This window comes from Hordeum vulgare, chromosome 5H (genome assembly GCF_904849725.1).
Source record: "Hordeum vulgare subsp. vulgare chromosome 5H, MorexV3_pseudomolecules_assembly, whole genome shotgun sequence".
Classification (NCBI taxonomy): Eukaryota; Viridiplantae; Streptophyta; class Magnoliopsida; order Poales; family Poaceae; genus Hordeum; species Hordeum vulgare.
The window spans coordinates 510,644,494-510,661,406 of record NC_058522.1 but is presented as its reverse complement, the minus strand read 5'-3'; the positions used below and the strand labels follow the sequence as shown (position 1 = coordinate 510,661,406).

The window sequence follows — 16,913 nt, the reverse complement described above, 5'->3', positions numbered from 1 at the left end:
CCCGAGAGACTCCTCGGTAAATATCCAATAGCGGGACCTGGATACCCATATTGGATCCTACATATTCTACGAAGATCTTATCGTTTGAACCTCAGTGCCAAGGATTCATATAATCCCGTATGTCATTCCCTTTGTCCTTCGGTATGTTACTTGCCCGAGATTCCATCGTCAGTATCCGCATACCTATTTCAATCTCGTTTACCAGCAAGTCTCTTTACTCGTTCCGTAATACAAGATCCCGCAACTTACACTAAGTCACATTGCTTGCAAGGCTTGTGTGTGATGTTGTATTACCGAGTGGGCCCCGAGATACCTCTCCATCACACGGAGTGACAAATCCCAGTCTCGATCCATACTAACTCAACTAACACCTTCGGAGATACCTGTAGAGCATCTTTATAGTCACCCAGTTACGTTGCGACGTTTGATACACACAAAGCATTCCTCCGGTGTCAGTGAGTTATATGATCTCATGGTCATAGGAACAAATACTTGGCACACAGAAAACAGTAGCAACAAAATGACACGATCAACATGCTACGTCTATTAGTTTGGGTCTAGTCCATCACATGATTCTCCTAATGATGTGATCCCGTTATCAAGTAACAACACTTGCCTATGGCGAGGAAACCTTGGCCATCTTTGATCAACGAGCTAGTCAACTAGAGGCTTACTAGGGACAGTGTTTTGTCTATGTATCCACACAAGTATTGTGTTCCCAATCAATACAATTATAGCATGGATAATAAACGATTATCATGAACAAAGAAATATAATAATAACTAATTTATTATTGCCTCTAGGGCATATTTCCAACAGTCTCCCACTTGCACTAGAGTCAATAATCTAGTTCACATCACCATGTGATTCCAACGAATCCAACACCCATATAGTTATGGGGTCTGATCACATCTTGCTCATGAGAGAGGTTTTAGTCAACGGTTCTGAAATTTTCAGATCCGTGTGTTCTTTACAAATCTTTATGTCATCTTATAGATGCTGCTACTATGTGCTATTCGGAAATACTCCAAATATCTACTCTACTATATGAATCCGTATCACTACTCATAGTTATTCGGATTAGTGTCAAAGCTTACATCGACGTAACCCTTTACGACGAACTCTTTAACCACCTCCATAATCGAGAAAAATTCCTTAGTCCATCAGTTACTAAGGATAAATTTTGACTGCTGATCAGTGATTCAATCCTGGATCACTTTGTGTACCTCTTTAACTGACTTGCCGCAAGGCACACATCAGGTGCGGTAATCAGCATGGCATACTTTAGAGTCTACGGCTAAGGCATAGAAGACGACATTCGGATATTCTCTTTATTCTACCGGGGTCGGGTTTTGAGTCTTACTCAAATTCACACCTTACAACGCAACCAAGAACTCCTTCTTTGCTGGTCTATTTTGAACTCCTTCAAAACTTGTCAAGGCATGCATCTTGTTGAAACTTCCATTAAGCGCTTTCGATCTATCTCCATAGATCTTTGATGCTCAACGTTCAAGTAGCTCAATCCAGGTATTCCTTTGAAAACTCCTTTCAAACAACCTTGTATGCTTTACAGAAATTCTACATTACTTCTGATCCACAATATGTCAACCACATATACTTATCAGAAATTCTATAGTGCTCCCACTCACTTCTTTGGAAATACAAGTTTCTCATAAACCTTGTACAAACCCAAAATCCTTGATCATCTCATCAAAGTGTATATTCCAACTCCGAGATGCTTGCACCAGTCCATTTAAGGATCGCTGGAGCTTGCATACTTGCTAGTATCTTTAGGATCGACAAAACCTCATGGTTGTATCTCATACAATGTTTGCTCAAGGAAACCATCGAGGAAACAATGTTTTGACATCCTACATGCAATATTTCATAAATAATGCAGCAACTACTAACATAATTCTAACAGACTTTTAGCATCGCTACGAGTGAGAAAGTCTCATCATAGTCAACTGTTTGATCTTGTCGGAAACATCTTTGCGACAAGTCGAGCTTTTCTTAATAGTGACTTATCACTATCATCGTCTGTCTTCCTTTTAAAGATCCATCTTTACTCAATAGTCCTATGACCATCAAGTAGTTCTTCCAAAGTCTACACTTTGTTTTCATACATGGATCGTCTCTCGGATTTCATGGCTTCCAGCCATTTGTCGGAATCTGGGCCCACCATTGCTTTCTCCATAACTCGTAGGTTCACTGTTGCTCAACAACATGACCTCCAAGACAGGGTTACCGTACCACTCTGTAGTAGTACGCGACCTTGTCAACCTACGAGGCTTGTAGTAACTTGATCCGATGCTCGATGATCACCATCATCAGCTTTCACTTCAATTGGTCTAGGCGCCACAGGAACTACTTCCTGCGCCCTGCTACACACTGGTCGAAGTGATGGTTCAATAACCTCATCAAGTTCTACCACCCTCCCACTCAATTCTTTCGAGAGAAACCTTTCCTCGAGAAAGGATCCGTTTCTAGAAACAAACACTTTGCTTTCGGATCTGAGATAGGAGATGTACCCAACTGTTTTGGATATCCTATGAAGATGCATTTATCCGCTTTGGGTTCGAGCTTATCAGACTGAAACTTTTTTACATAAGTGTCGAAACCCCAAACTTTCAACAAACGACAGTTTAGATTTCTCTAAACCTCAGTCTATACTGTGTCATCTCAACGGAAATACGTGGTGCCCTATTTAAAGTGAATGCGGTTGTCTCTAATGCTTAACCCATAAACGATAGTGGTAATTCGATAAGAGACATCATAGCATGCACCATACCAAATAGTGTGTGGCTATGACGTTTAGACACATCATCACACTATGATGTTCTAGGTGGCATGAACTGCGAAACAATTTCCACATTGTCTTAACTGCGTACCAAAACTCGTAACTCAGATATTCATTTCTATGATCATATCGTAGACAGTTTATCCTCTTGTTACGACGAACTTCACTCCGAAACAGAATTGAACTTTTCAATATTTCAGACTTGTGATTCATTAAGCAAATACTCTAGTATCTACTCAAATCGTCATTGAAGTAAGAACATAATGATATCCACTGCGTGCCTTAGCACCCATTGGAATGCATACATCAAAATGTATCACTTCCAACAAGTTACTATCTTATTTCATCTCAATGAAAACAAGGCCTTGCTCATGTGGTATGATTTGCATGTCACTAGTGATTCAAAATCAAGTGAGTATAAAGATCCATCAGCATGGAGCCTCTTCATGCAATTTATACCAACATGACTCAAGCGGCAGTGCCACAAGTAAGTGGTACTATCATCATTACCTCGTATCTTTTGGCACCAATATCATGAACATGTGTAACACTACGATCGAGATTCAATAAACCATTGAAGGTGATTATTCAAGAAAATAGAGTAACCATTATTCTCTTTAAATGAATAATCGTATTGCAATAAACACGATCCAATCATGTTCATGCTTAACGCAAGCACCAAATAACAATTATTTAGGTTTAACACCAATCCCGATGGTAGAGGGAGCGTGCGACGTTTGATCATATCAACCTTGGAAACACTTCCAACACGTATCGTCACCTCGCCTTTAGCTAGTCTCCGTTTATGCCGTAGCTTTCATTTCGTGTTACTAATCACTTAGCAACCGAACCGGTATCCAATACCCTCATGCTACTAGGAGTACTAGTAAAGTACACATCAACATCATGTATATCAAATATACTTCTTTTGACTTTTGCCAGCCTTCTTATCTACCAAGTATCTAGAGTTGCTCCGCCTCAGTGACTGTTCCCCTCATTATAGAAGCACTTAGTCTCGGGTTTGGGTTTAATGTTGGGTCTCTTCATTAGTGCAACAACTGTTTTGCCGTTTCACGAAGTATCCCTTCTAGCCCTTGCCTTTCTTGAAACTTAGTGGTTTTACAAACCATCAACTATTGATGCTCCTTCTTGATTTCTACTTTCGCAGTGTCAAACATCGCGAATCGCTCAAGGATCATTGTATATATCCTTGATATGTTATAGTTCATCACGAAGCTCTCACAGCTTGGTGGCAGTGACTTTGGAGAACCATCACTATCTCATCTGGAAGATTAACTCCCACTTGATTCAAGTGATTGTCGTACTCAGACAATCTGAGCACACGCTCAACGATTGAGCTTTTCTCCTTTACTTTGTGGACAAAGAATCTTGTCGGAGGTCTTGCACCTCTTAACAAGGGCACAAGCATGAAATCACAATTTCATCTCTTTAGAACATCACTTATGTTCCGCGACGTTTCAAAACGTCTTCGGTGCCTTGCTTCTAAGCCATTAAGTATTTTGCACTCAACTATCGTGTAGTCATCAGAAACGTGTATGTCGGATGTTCACAGCATCCACAGACGACGCTCGAGGTGCAGCACACCGAGTGGTGCATTAAGGACATAAGCCTTCTGCGCAGCAACGAGGACAATCCTCTTCAAAGTTTGCCACTATCAACTTTCAACTAAATTTTCTCTAGGAACATATAAAAATAGTAGAGCTATAGCGCAAGCTACATCGTAATTCGCAAAGACTATTAGACTATGTTCATGACAATTAGTTCAATTAATCATATTACTTAAGAACTCCCACTCAAAAAGTACATCTCTCTAGTCATTTGAGTGGTACATGATCCAAATCCACTATCTCAAGTCCGATCATCACGTGAGTCGAGAATTGTTTCAGTGGTAAGCATCTCTATGCTAATCATATCAACTATACGATTCATGCTCGACCTTTCGGTCTCATGTGTTTCGAGGCCATGTCTGCACATGCTAGGCTCGTCAAGCTTAACCCGAGTGTTCTGCGTGTGCAACTGTTTTGCACCCGTTGTATGTGAACATTGAGTCTATCACACCCGATCATCACGTGGTGTCTCGAAACGAAGAACTGTCGTAACGGTGCATAGTCGGGGAGAACACAATTTCGTCTTGAAATTTTAGTGAGAGATCACCTCATAATGCTACCGTCGTTCTAAGCAAGATAAGGTGCAAAAAGGATTAAGATCACATGCAATTCATAAGTGACATGATATGGCCATCATCACGTGCTTCTTGATCTCCATCACCAAAGCACCGGCACGATCTTCTTGTCACCGGCGCCACACCATGATCTCCATCAACGTGTCGCCATCGGGGTTGTCGTGCTACTCATGCTATTACTACTAAAGCTACGTCCTAGCAATATAGTAAACGCATCTGCAAGCACAAACGTTAGTTTAAAGACAACCCTATGGCTCCTGCCGGTTGCCGTACCATCGACGTGCAAGTCGATATTAACTATTACAACATGATCAACTCATACATCCAATATATCACATCACATCGTTGGCCATATCACATCACAAGCATACCCTGCAAAAACAAGTTAGACGTCCTCTAATTTTTGTTGTTGCATGTTTTACGTGGTGACCATGGGTATCTAGTAGGATCGCATCTTACTTACGTAAACACCACAACGGAGATATATGAATTGCTATTTAACCTCATCCAAGGACCTCCTCGGTCAATTCTGATTCAACTAAAGTTGGAGAAACTGACACCCGCCAGTCATCTTTGAGCAACGGAGTTACTCGTAGCGATGAAACCAGTCTCTCGTAAGCGTACGAGTAATGCCGGTCTGAGCCGCTTCGATCCAACAATACCACGAAATCAAGAAAAGACTAAGGAGGGCAGCAAAACGCACATCACCGCCCACAAATACTTTTGTGTTCTACTCGAGAAGACATCTACGCATGAACCTAGCTCTGATACCACTGTTGGGGAACGTCGCATGGGAAACAAAAAATTTCCTACGCGTACACCTATCATGGTGATGTCCATCTACGAGAGGGGATGAGTGATCTACGTACCCTTGTAGACCGTACAGCAGAAGCGTTAGTGAACGCGGTTGATGTAGTGGAACGTCCTCACGTCCCTCGATCCGCCCCGCGATCAGTCCCACCATCTAGTGCTGAACGGACGGCACCTCCGCGTTCAGCACACGTACAACTCGACAATGATCTCGGCCTTCTTGATCCAGCAAGAGAGACGGAGAGGTAGAAGAGTTCTCCGGCAGCGTGACGGCGCTCCGGAGGTTGGTGATGATCTTGTCTCAGCAGGGCTCCGCCCGAGCTCCGCAGAGACGCGATCTAGAGGAAAAACCGTGGAGGTATGTGGTCGGGCTGCCGTGGAAAAGTCGTCTCAAATCAGCCCTAAAACCTCCGTATATATAGGTGGGAGAGGGGGAGCCTTGCCATGGGGCTCAAGGGGCCCCAAGGGGGTCGGCCGAGCCAAGGGGGGAAGGTCTCCCCCCCCCCCCAAACCGAGTCCTACTTGGTTTGGTGGGTGGAGTCCTTCTTTCCTTTCCCACCTCCTCCTTTTTTTTCTTTTCTCTTTGATTTTCTTCCTATGGCGCATAGGGCCTTCTTGGGCTGTCCCACCAGCCCACTAAGGGCTGGTGCGCCACCCCCAAGGCCTATGGGCTTCCCCGGAGTGGGTTGCCCTCCCCCCCGGTGAACACCCGGAACCCATTCGTCATTCCCGGTACATTCCCGGTAACTCCGAAAACCTTCCGGTAATCAAATGAGGTCATCCTACATATCAATCTTCGTTTCCGGACCATTGCGAAAACCCTCGTGACGTCCGTGATCTCATCCGGGACTCCGAACAACATTCGGTAACCAACCATATAACTCAAATACACATAAAACAACGTCGAACCTAGTGTGCAGACCCTGCGGGTTCGAGAACTATGTAGACATGACCCGAGAGACTCCTCGGTCAATATCCAATAGCGGGACCTGGATGCCCATATTGGATCCTACATATTCTACGAAGATCTTATCGTTTGAACCTCAGTGCGAAGGATTCATATAATCCCGTATGTCATTCCATTTGTCCTTCGGTATGTTACTTGCCCGAGATTCGATCGTCAGTATCCGCATACCTATTTCAATCTCGTTTACCGGCAAGTCTCTTTACTCGTTCCGTAATACAAGATCCCGCAACTTACACTAAGTCACATTGCTTGCAAGGCTTGTGTGTGATGTTGTATTACCGAGTGGGCCCCGAGATACCTCTCCGTCACACGGAGTGACAAATCCCAGTCTCGATCCATACTAACTCAACTAACACCTTCGGAGATACCTGTAGAGCATCTTTATAGTCACCCAGTTACGTTGCGACGTTTGATACACACAAAGCATTCCTCCGGTGTCAGTGAGTTATATGATCTCATGGTCATAGGAACAAATACTTGACACACAGAAAACAGTAGCAACAAAATGACACGATCAACATGCTACGTCTATTAGTTTGGGTCTAGTCCATCACATGATTCTCCTAATGATGTGATCCCGTTATCAAGTAACAACACTTGCCTATGGCGAGGAAACCTTGGCCATCTTTGATCAACGAGCTAGTCAACTAGAGGCTTACTAGGGACAGTGTTTTGTCTATGTATCCACACAAGTATTGTGTTTCCAATCAATACAATTATAGCATGGATAATAAACGATTATCATGAACAAAGAAATATAATAATAACTAATTTATTATTGCCTCTAGGGCATATTTCCAACACCTTAATAAGTCGTTCTTCGTTTATTTGCCACCCGACATGTTTGATAATTATCCATGTTCCTCGTGTTATATCATCCATAGTTACTATTACTTCAAAATTAAACTAACCCAAGAAATTATTAGCAAGACCAAATTCCAAATGGCTTTATTTGATGTAATTCTCAAACAAATCAGATTTTCTGTTGTTTTCTGTTGCACCACCTTTCAAACACCTTTCTCAAACTATAATGTAAGAATCTACAACCTTTCAAACATTTCAGGTTGTTTTCTGTTGCACCACCAACAAACAAATGAATCTCTGATTTTAAATCACCTAAAACTTGACACCACTTCATAGCATATTTGCATATCCACCTTAGCTACATAGATACATGCACCACCGAAAATGAACCTTCCACCTCAAATAATGCTAGGAGGAGCACCTTGCTGCTGGAGGAAAATCTTCTAGCACCTTGCTGCTGGAGGAGCCTAGTCTGTGAGCACCTTGCTGCTGGAGGAGCCTAGTCTATCTGCAAAAACAGAAACACCCAGTCAGAGAGATAAGAGAGAGAGATATAGGGAGAGAGAGAGACTTACCAGTGCAGGGGCCGGTGGAGGGGGCTGGAGGGGGCTGGTGGAGGGGCCGGTGGAGGGGCCGGTGGAGGGGGCTGGTGGAGGGGGCGGTGGAGGGGCCCGTGGAGGCGGCCGGTGGAGGGGGCGGTGGAGGGGGCCGGTGGAGGGGCGATGGAGGGCCGGCGGTGGAGGGCTGGTGGAGGGGGCCGGCGGTGGAGGGCCGGCGCAGGGGCGGTGGAGGGCCGGCGGTGGAGGGCTGGTGGAGGGGGCGGTGGAGGGCCGGCGCAGGGGCGGTGAAGGGCTGGTGGAGGGGGCGGTGGAGGGCCGGCGCAGGGGCGATGGAGGGCCGGCGGTGGAGGGCTGGTGGAGGGGGCTGGTGTGGTGGAGGTAGTTGGGGTGGGGAGCTCCGGTGCACGGGCAGAAGTGCTGGGATCTGCTGCGCGAGGTGGAGGGGAGAGGTGAGTGAGCGCAGGATTTGAAAAAAAAAACAGAAAGTGCGGTCTACTTTGGAGAAAGCGTGCGTGATATTTGGCTAACTCCCGCGTTTTCTGTATATGGAGTAAGCCGGGAGCAAAAATGTAAGACGAGTGCCCTATGACAAGTACACACGGCTTACACATGAAAATATATTCATGTGTGTGCAAATTCGTGTTTAACTTCTATTTTGAATATCCGTGTTTAACATCCATGACATTCATCTGTTATGGTATTTAATTACTTCAAATTCACATCATAGTTTTTTTATTGACATGACGAAGAAATACCTAGAGCAATACTGTAAGGTTTTTAGATTACTATTAAGGCATTATCGTATAGTGCCAAATTTTATTTCTTTTACATACTTTGAGAAAATAAAAATGTTGGTTGCACTAAATCTAATCTTGAAACTTTGGCAGGAATAAAATCGGTTTCTTTATGGCTCTGAACCATATGATGTCCTATGTGATGTATTTGTGACATGGGTATGCCTTGTGCAGTCGTGGGAGGGGCAGCCCCAGTCCTCAGGATCAGGCACGACGTCATCACATGCCCCTTGTAGGGTGTTGTAAAAGTTTGGACGCGGTCTGGGTGGGCCTTACCCGAGGCCGTTTGTAAATTGCACCATCTTCGAGGTAGTCTCTTGGTATCGAGAGGGAACGTGTCACGTTTGTGAAGGAAGTGTCGATCATGTTGCTCCGTTGGCATCGAAACTCCTCGTGCTCTCAGAGGAGGCCATCAAATAACACGTGCCAGGCCCCCGCATTTTTCTGACCCGCCTACAATATTTGAGACATTATTGCAATTCTAGGGTTTCAGTGTCGGAAATTGCAGATCTGCAAGGCGACACATGAAATCATGCCCAGAAGAAGCATGGAAAATCCTATGTGATGTATTTATGACATGGGTATGCCTTGTGCAGTCGTGGGACGTGCAGCCCTAGCCATCGGGGGTACGAAATCACTTGGGTGACATGCCTCATCAAACCGTTTGAAGCCTCGGAAAATGGTACGATGCCAGACATCATCACATGCCCCTTGTACGGTGTCGTAAAAGTTTGGACGCGGTCTGGGTGGGGCTTACGCAAGGCCGCTTGTAAACTGCACCATCTTCGAGGTATTCTCTTGGTATCGAGAGGGAACGTGTCACATTTGTGAAGGAAGTGTTGGTCATGTTGCTCCGTTGGCATCGAAACTCCTCGTGCTCTCAGAGGAGGCCATCGAATGACACGTGTCAGGCCCGTGCATTTTTCTGACCCGACTACAATATTTGAGACATTTATTGCAATTCTAGGGTTTCAGTGTCGGAAATTGCAGATCTGCAAGGCGACACATGAAATCATGCCCAGAAGAAGCATGGAAAATCCTATGTGATGTATTTGTGAATGGGTATGCCTTGTGCAGGCGTGGGAGGGGCAGCCCCAGCCATCGGGGGTACGAAATCACTTTGGTGACATGCCTCATCAAACCGTTTGAAGCCTCGGAAAATGGTACGATGCCAGACATCTTTAGGATCAGGCACGACATCATCACATGCCCCTTGTACGGTGTCGTAAAAGTTTGGACGCGGTCTGGGTGGGGCTTACCCGAGGCCGCTTGTAAACTGCACCATCTTCGAGGTAGTCTCTTGGTATCGAGAGGGAACGTGTCACGTTTGTGAAGGAAGTGTTGGTCATGTTGCTCCGTTGGCATCGAAACTCCTCGTGCTCTCAGAGGAGGCCATCGAATGACACGTGTCAGGCCCGTGCATTTTTCTGACCCGACTACAATATTTGAGACATTTATTGCAATTCTAGGGTTTCAGTGTCGGAAATTGCAGATCTGCAAGGCGACACATGAAATCATGCCCAGAAGAAGCATGGAAAATCCTATGTGATGTATTTGTGAATGGGTATGCCTTGTGCAGGCGTGGGAGGGGCAGCCCCAGCCATCGGGGGTACAAAATCACTTTGGTGACATGCCCCATCAAACCGTTTGAAGCCTCGGAAAATGGTACGATACCAGACATCTTTAGGATCAGGCACGACATCATCACATGCCCCTTGTACGGTGTCGTAAAAGTTTGGACGCGGTCTCGGTGGGGCTTACCCGAGGCCGCTTGTAAACTGCACCATCTTCGAGGTAGTCTCTTGGTATCTAGAGGGAACGTGTCACGTTTGTGAAGGAAGTGTTGGTCATGTTGCTCCGTTGGCATCGAAACTCCTCGTGCTCTCAGAGGAGGCCATCGAATGACACGTGTCAGGCCCGTGCATTTTTCTGACCCGACTACAATATTTGAGACATTTATTGCAATTCTAGGGTTTCAGTGTCGGAAATTGCAGATCTGCAAGGCGACACATGAAATCATGCCCAGAAGAAGCATGGAAAATCCTATGTGATGTATTTGTGACATGGGCATGCCTTGTGCAGGCGTGGGAGGGGCAGCCCCAGCCATCGGGGGTACGAAATCACTTGGGTGACATGCCTCATCAAACCGTTTGAAGCCTCGGAAAAGGGTAGGATGCCATAAATCCTTAGGATCAGGCACGACGTCATCACATGCCCCTTGTAGAGTGTCGTAAAAGTTTGGACGGGGTCTGGGTGGGGCTTACCCGAGGCCGTTTGTAAACTGCACCATGTTCGAGGTAGTCTCTTGGTATCGAGAGGGAACGTGTCACGTTTGTGAAGGAAGTGTCGGTCATGTTGCTCCGCTGGCATCGAAACTCCTCGTGCTCTCAGAGAAGGCCATCAAATGACACGTGTCAGGCCCCGCATTTTTCTGACCCGCCTACAATATTTGAGACATTTCTTGCAATTCTAGGGTTTTAGTGTCGGATATTGCAGATCTGCAAGGCGACACATGAAATCATGCCCAGAAGAAGCATGGAAAATCCTATGTGATGTATTTGTGACATGGATATGCCTTGTGCAGGCATGGGAGGGGCAGCCCCAGCCATCGGGGGTACGAAATCACTTGGGTGACATGCCTCATCAAACCGTTTGAAGCCTCGGAAAATGATACGATGCCAGAAATCCTCAGGATCAGGCACGACGTCATCACATGCCCCTTGTAGGGTGTCGTAAAAGTTTGGGCACGTTCCGGGTGGGCCCACAACTATTTGAGACATTTATTGCATTTCTAGGGTTTTGGTGATCTTTCTACCCCCCTCACACGGTCTATAGCCGACATGAGAGACATTCCTGTGGTAAAATGAATAAATAAATAACATTCAGGGATTAAAGATAAATGCAAGGGAAATCACTTTAGAACTTTTTTGAATTTGAAAATCTATAAAATATAAACCGAGTGCTTTTGCAAAACACACGGCATATAGTGTGTAAGCCGTGTCTACTTACCAAGCACACGGCGTATACTATGTGTAAGCCGTGTGTTCTTGTCAAGCACACGGCTTATAGTGTGTCTAAGCCGTGTGTACTTGTCAAACACACGGCTTATAGCTCAAGCCGTGACGGCGCCGTCATACACCGCTGTTGTAGACACGTGGCAGGTACCTTTACCGGGTGACACGCTATAAACCGAATGCTTTCTTCATATATACCGTGTGAAAACTATAAGCCGAGAGTATGAACACGACTTATAGCTTGCCACACGGTAAAACGTGATTTTCCTATAGTGCGGTAGTATGATCATCAGCTCTGTAACCTCCAGGAAGGGCAAACGTTGCACTAAAGGCCACAGTTGCTATTAGGACTGAAGCAACTAAAAGCGCTTGTGCTGCATTTTTCAGAATCTCTGATTCTTTGTCCTCGTCCTTTGGCTTTAAACGTATGTAGGTTTCTTGACGCTTATCCCTGTGAAGGGCACCGTACTTCGCCCCAGCAGATGACAAGGCCAAGTTTATTTTTCTCTCGGAGTTCTGAAATAAAATCAAGCTGAATATATGAGTACCAAATGAAGTGTGTGTCATGAACGATTTATTTTACTCAACATACGAACATGAAAGTAAAACAGTGTATATTACCTCTGCATAACTCAATCCACGTGGAATCTTATTTCTGGATAGATCAAAGGGAGTTTTCCCGTGGTCATTTGTTATATTCAGATTCACACCAATATTCCCAAATAAAGAACAAAACATTCTTAAGCTTCCAGCCTGGATAGCTAAGTGCAGTGCGGTGTTCCCCTCATTGTCTTGCATATTCAGAATCCAAGCTAGAGATGAAGTTCGACATATATAGGACACAATGGACATTCTGCTTTTCTTCACAGCAACATGAAGTAACGTCCTTCCTTTAGCGTCACACAATCCGACACTATCCGGACACTCGTAGTGGTAAAACTTTATGGCATCCACAGAGGCAGCAACATGTATTGGGAAGGATCCGTTCTTGTCTGCTTGATACAGTGCTGCCGGGTTCGCTCTGAATACTTTCTCTTGGCAAAGTGATGAAGCAAAGTGAAGCGGTGTACTCCCGTCATTGTCTGTTTGTGTAGTAAGGCTCTTATTCCATTGCACTAGGAAATCTACCATCACTGCGAAAATACGATTTTATGTTAGTGAATCAAAAAAGGCATGCAATGCGTGTGTCGAAACATGAAGGACTCATTTTACACTCAACAGCATTCTATATTTAATCATACCAACAGATCGGTCCGTGTCACTCCGGCCAGTGGCGAATCTACCACGGGACTGAAGGGTAGGCTCAAAACGTCAAATTTCGAACCCTAATTAGCAAATGCATTGTAATCAACATGTTAAACACCTCGGTATAATTGTTAAGTAGTATATTTAGCTGAAATAGGAATTCTAGAGGGTAGGCTTCAGCCTATTGAAGCCCCCCTAATGGAATCGTCACTGACTCCGGCGGTACCCTTGCTGAACGAACGCTGGGCTGCACAAGTAGTGAGTGGTCCGTGCTCCCCCGGGGCGCGCACTGTCTCATGCTCCTTGCGTGCGTTCGCAGGAGATCATCCTCCAGCTGTGTGGTGGTGTTCGCCTTGGATTCGGATCAAACGCCGCCTGTCGTGATTCGTCCCTCGGTGTGAGGCGCCACCCTGTCCAATCCAAAGAGGGTTGTGGATCCCTGTTTGTTGACCGGGTGCCCTTGCTGGTGCCGATGGTGTGGTGGGGATGGGGTGATGGGTGCTATGGCCAGGAGGGTTGTGGTGCCTTGCTTCTTGGCCACCAGATAGATCCACCTTTCGTGCTCCTAGATCTAGCCATGTTGGCCCCAAGGTCGAGCGGCCTCGCCGGGGCTCTCATCGGCGTGATGGCGATCAGTAGTGGTGTGCCTAGGCGTCATTGTTGCTTCACGTGGTGACCATTCCATTCCACGACACAGTCTCGCTATGGATTGCGGTAACCATCAAAATGCCTTCATGAGAGTTCCTCCCTCCTTTTTTTTCCGAAAAGGAGGCGTTGCCCCGGCCTCTGCATCGAGTGATGCATACAGCTATTTTATTACGAACGAAATAGTCTGAATAAAATACAGGAGTTCGAGAATTCAAAAAACAAGAAAAAGAGTTACACGGCGATCAGACCGCCCAAAACCGACTATAACCCTCGGATATACTGGACTAAGGTCCAATCCTATTAGCATGCCGCCATCCATATCGGTTGAAGATAACCTGACCTACCATCTCCCATCGGACACACCCAGTAACCAAAGGCTCCCTGGTTTCCACATGAGTGAGTAAGGACCACGTGCGGATCAAGGCGGTAGCCCTGAAGATGACCTGCAAAAAGTTAATCTAATGCATTCTGTTAAAAACTAGATCATTTCTGAAGTTTCATATCGCCCACAACATGGCACAAGTTCCAACCCGAATTAGTTTGGCGTAAAGTACATTAACCCCGTTTAGCCATGTCCCAAATAACATGTGAATGCTAGTAGGCGTGGTAATGTTGAATGAAATTTGTATTGAGCGCCATAATAATTTAGCCATAGGGCAGTCCAGAAAGAGGTGTTTAATCGTCTCATGCGTCTGACAGAAGCTACATCTTTTATTTCCTTTCCAGTGTTTTTTAGCCAAGTTATCCTTAGTTAAAACAACTCTTTTGTGAACAAACCACATGAAGATTTATATCTTAAGGGGAACCTTGACCTTCCAAATATGCATGGACTTTGGAATAGGCGACGTATCAATACTATGGTCGTACATCGATTTCACTGAGAAAGTACCATTGGTGGTCAACCTCCAACGAATACTATCTGGAAAGTCAGACAGGGAAATATCCATTAGTCTTCTGACTAGATGTAACCAACTAACCCATCTATTTCCGATCAAGGCTTGCGAAATTGAATGTTAAGAGGAGTCTGTCGTAACACTGCCGCAACGGAAGTCTGTTTTCGTTGTGCAATATTATAGAGTTGCGGATACTGTAGAGCCAAAGGTTGCGCTCCTAACCAAGTATCTTCCTAGAATCTAGTATTTTCACCATTTCCAATGACGAATCTAGTTCTATTAAAGAAAGCGGCCTTTGTCCTCATTAGACCCTTCCAAAAAGGGGAATCACCCTGTCGCGCAGTGACCTGGGCTAAGGTTTTGTGCTGTAGATACTTGTTCTTTAGAATTTGTACCCACATCCCTTGCGATTCGACAGACAATCTGAATAACCACTTTCTAAGCAGACATCTGTTCTTGACCTCTAGATTTTCAATTCCCAAACCTCCCTGATCCTTGGGTCTACAAATAATGTCCCATCTAGCAAGTCTATATTTAGTCTTGACCTCGTCGCTCTGCCAGAAAAATCGAGATCGATAGAAATCCAACCTTTTCCGCACCCAACAGGCACTTGGAAAAAGAATAGGAGAAACATTGGCATACTTGTCAACACCGAGTTGACAAGAACTAATCGTCCTCCGTAGGATAATAGCTTGCCCTTCCAGCAGCTTAGTTTTTTCTCAAAACGATCCTCGATACATCTTCACTCCTTGATGGTCAACTTTCGGTGATGAATGGGGATTCCTAAATATGAGAACGGTAACCTACCACCCTCACAACCAAAAAGTTGATAATACGTGAGTTGTTCAGCTTGTGCATCCCCAAAGCAGAAAAGCTCACTCTTTTGAAAATTAATCTTCAACCCAGATAGCTCTTCCAATAAGCATAATATGAGTTTCAAGTTTCTGGCCTTTTTGAGATCATGTTCCATGAAAAGGATCGTGTCGTCCGCATATTGTAGGATCCAGACACCCCCAACAACTAGATCGGATACTAGTCCCCCTACTAAGTCTTTGTCATTAGCCCTCCTGATCATTAGCGCCAACATATCCGCAACAATGTTAAATAAAATAGGTGACATAGGATCTCCTTGCCTAAGTCCCTTAAGCGTCTGAAAGAAATGACCGACGTCACCATTTACTTTAACACCGACACTTCCTTTTTTTATAAAACAATCTACATGCTTTCGCCAAATGTCGCCAAACCCTTTCATACGTAGAGTTTGTTGCAGGAAAGATCATTTAACTTTGTCGTATGCCTTTTCGAAATCAACCTTAAATAAAACTCCATTGAGTTTCTTGGAGTGTAGTTCATGAAGGATCTCATGCAGTACGACAACCCCTTCAAGAATATTCCTACCAGGCATAAAAGCTGTCTGCGAAGATTGCACGACCGTATGTGCCATCTTAGTTAGCCTATCCGTTCCCACCTTTGTGAAAATTTTAAAGCTGACATTGAGCAGACATATAGGACGAAATTGTTCAATTCTGGAGGCACCCTCTTTTTTCGGTAATAGTGTAATCGTACCGAAATTAAGATGAAAGAGTTGAAGGTGACCAGAATACAGATCATGGAACATAGACATAAGATCCGCCTTAATAATATGCCAACAACGTTTATAAAACTCAGCTGGAAACCCGTCTGGACCAGGAGCTTTACCATTTTTCATACCCTCAATTGACTGTAACACCTCTTTCTCTAGAAATGGTGCGGAGAGACTCTCATTGTCGGCTTGTCCAACTTGAGGAATGTCCGCAGTCTGATGCTCGTCCATAGACACAAAGCTATGTTCTGGAGCACTAAACAACCGTTTATAGTAATTTGTGATATAAAGTTTAAGGTTCTCATGCCCTACTATGGTACCCTCGTCTTGCTTCAGTTGTACGATTTTCTTTTTCCTATGTTTGCCATTTGCAATCAAGTGGAAAAACTTTGTGTTGTTGTCCCCCTGGACAATTGCCCTAACCTTGGCTCTGACAGCCCATTTCATTTCCTCTTCCCTGAGGAGAACACGCACCCTCTGTTCGGCCTCATATTTTGACGACCTTTCATGTTCATCCAACATGCCGGTCTCAGCCTTAGGATCCAGGGCATCTATAAAGTGAAGCAGTCGGTCTTGCTCATCTTTATACTGTC

At 44.9% G+C, this 16,913-nt stretch overlaps 1 pseudogene; it reads right to left on the bottom strand.

Moving 5' to 3' along the window:
- The window catches only part of LOC123400048, a 46,225-nt pseudogene that overhangs the window by 26,682 nt on the left and 2,630 nt on the right, over positions 1–16,913 (bottom strand).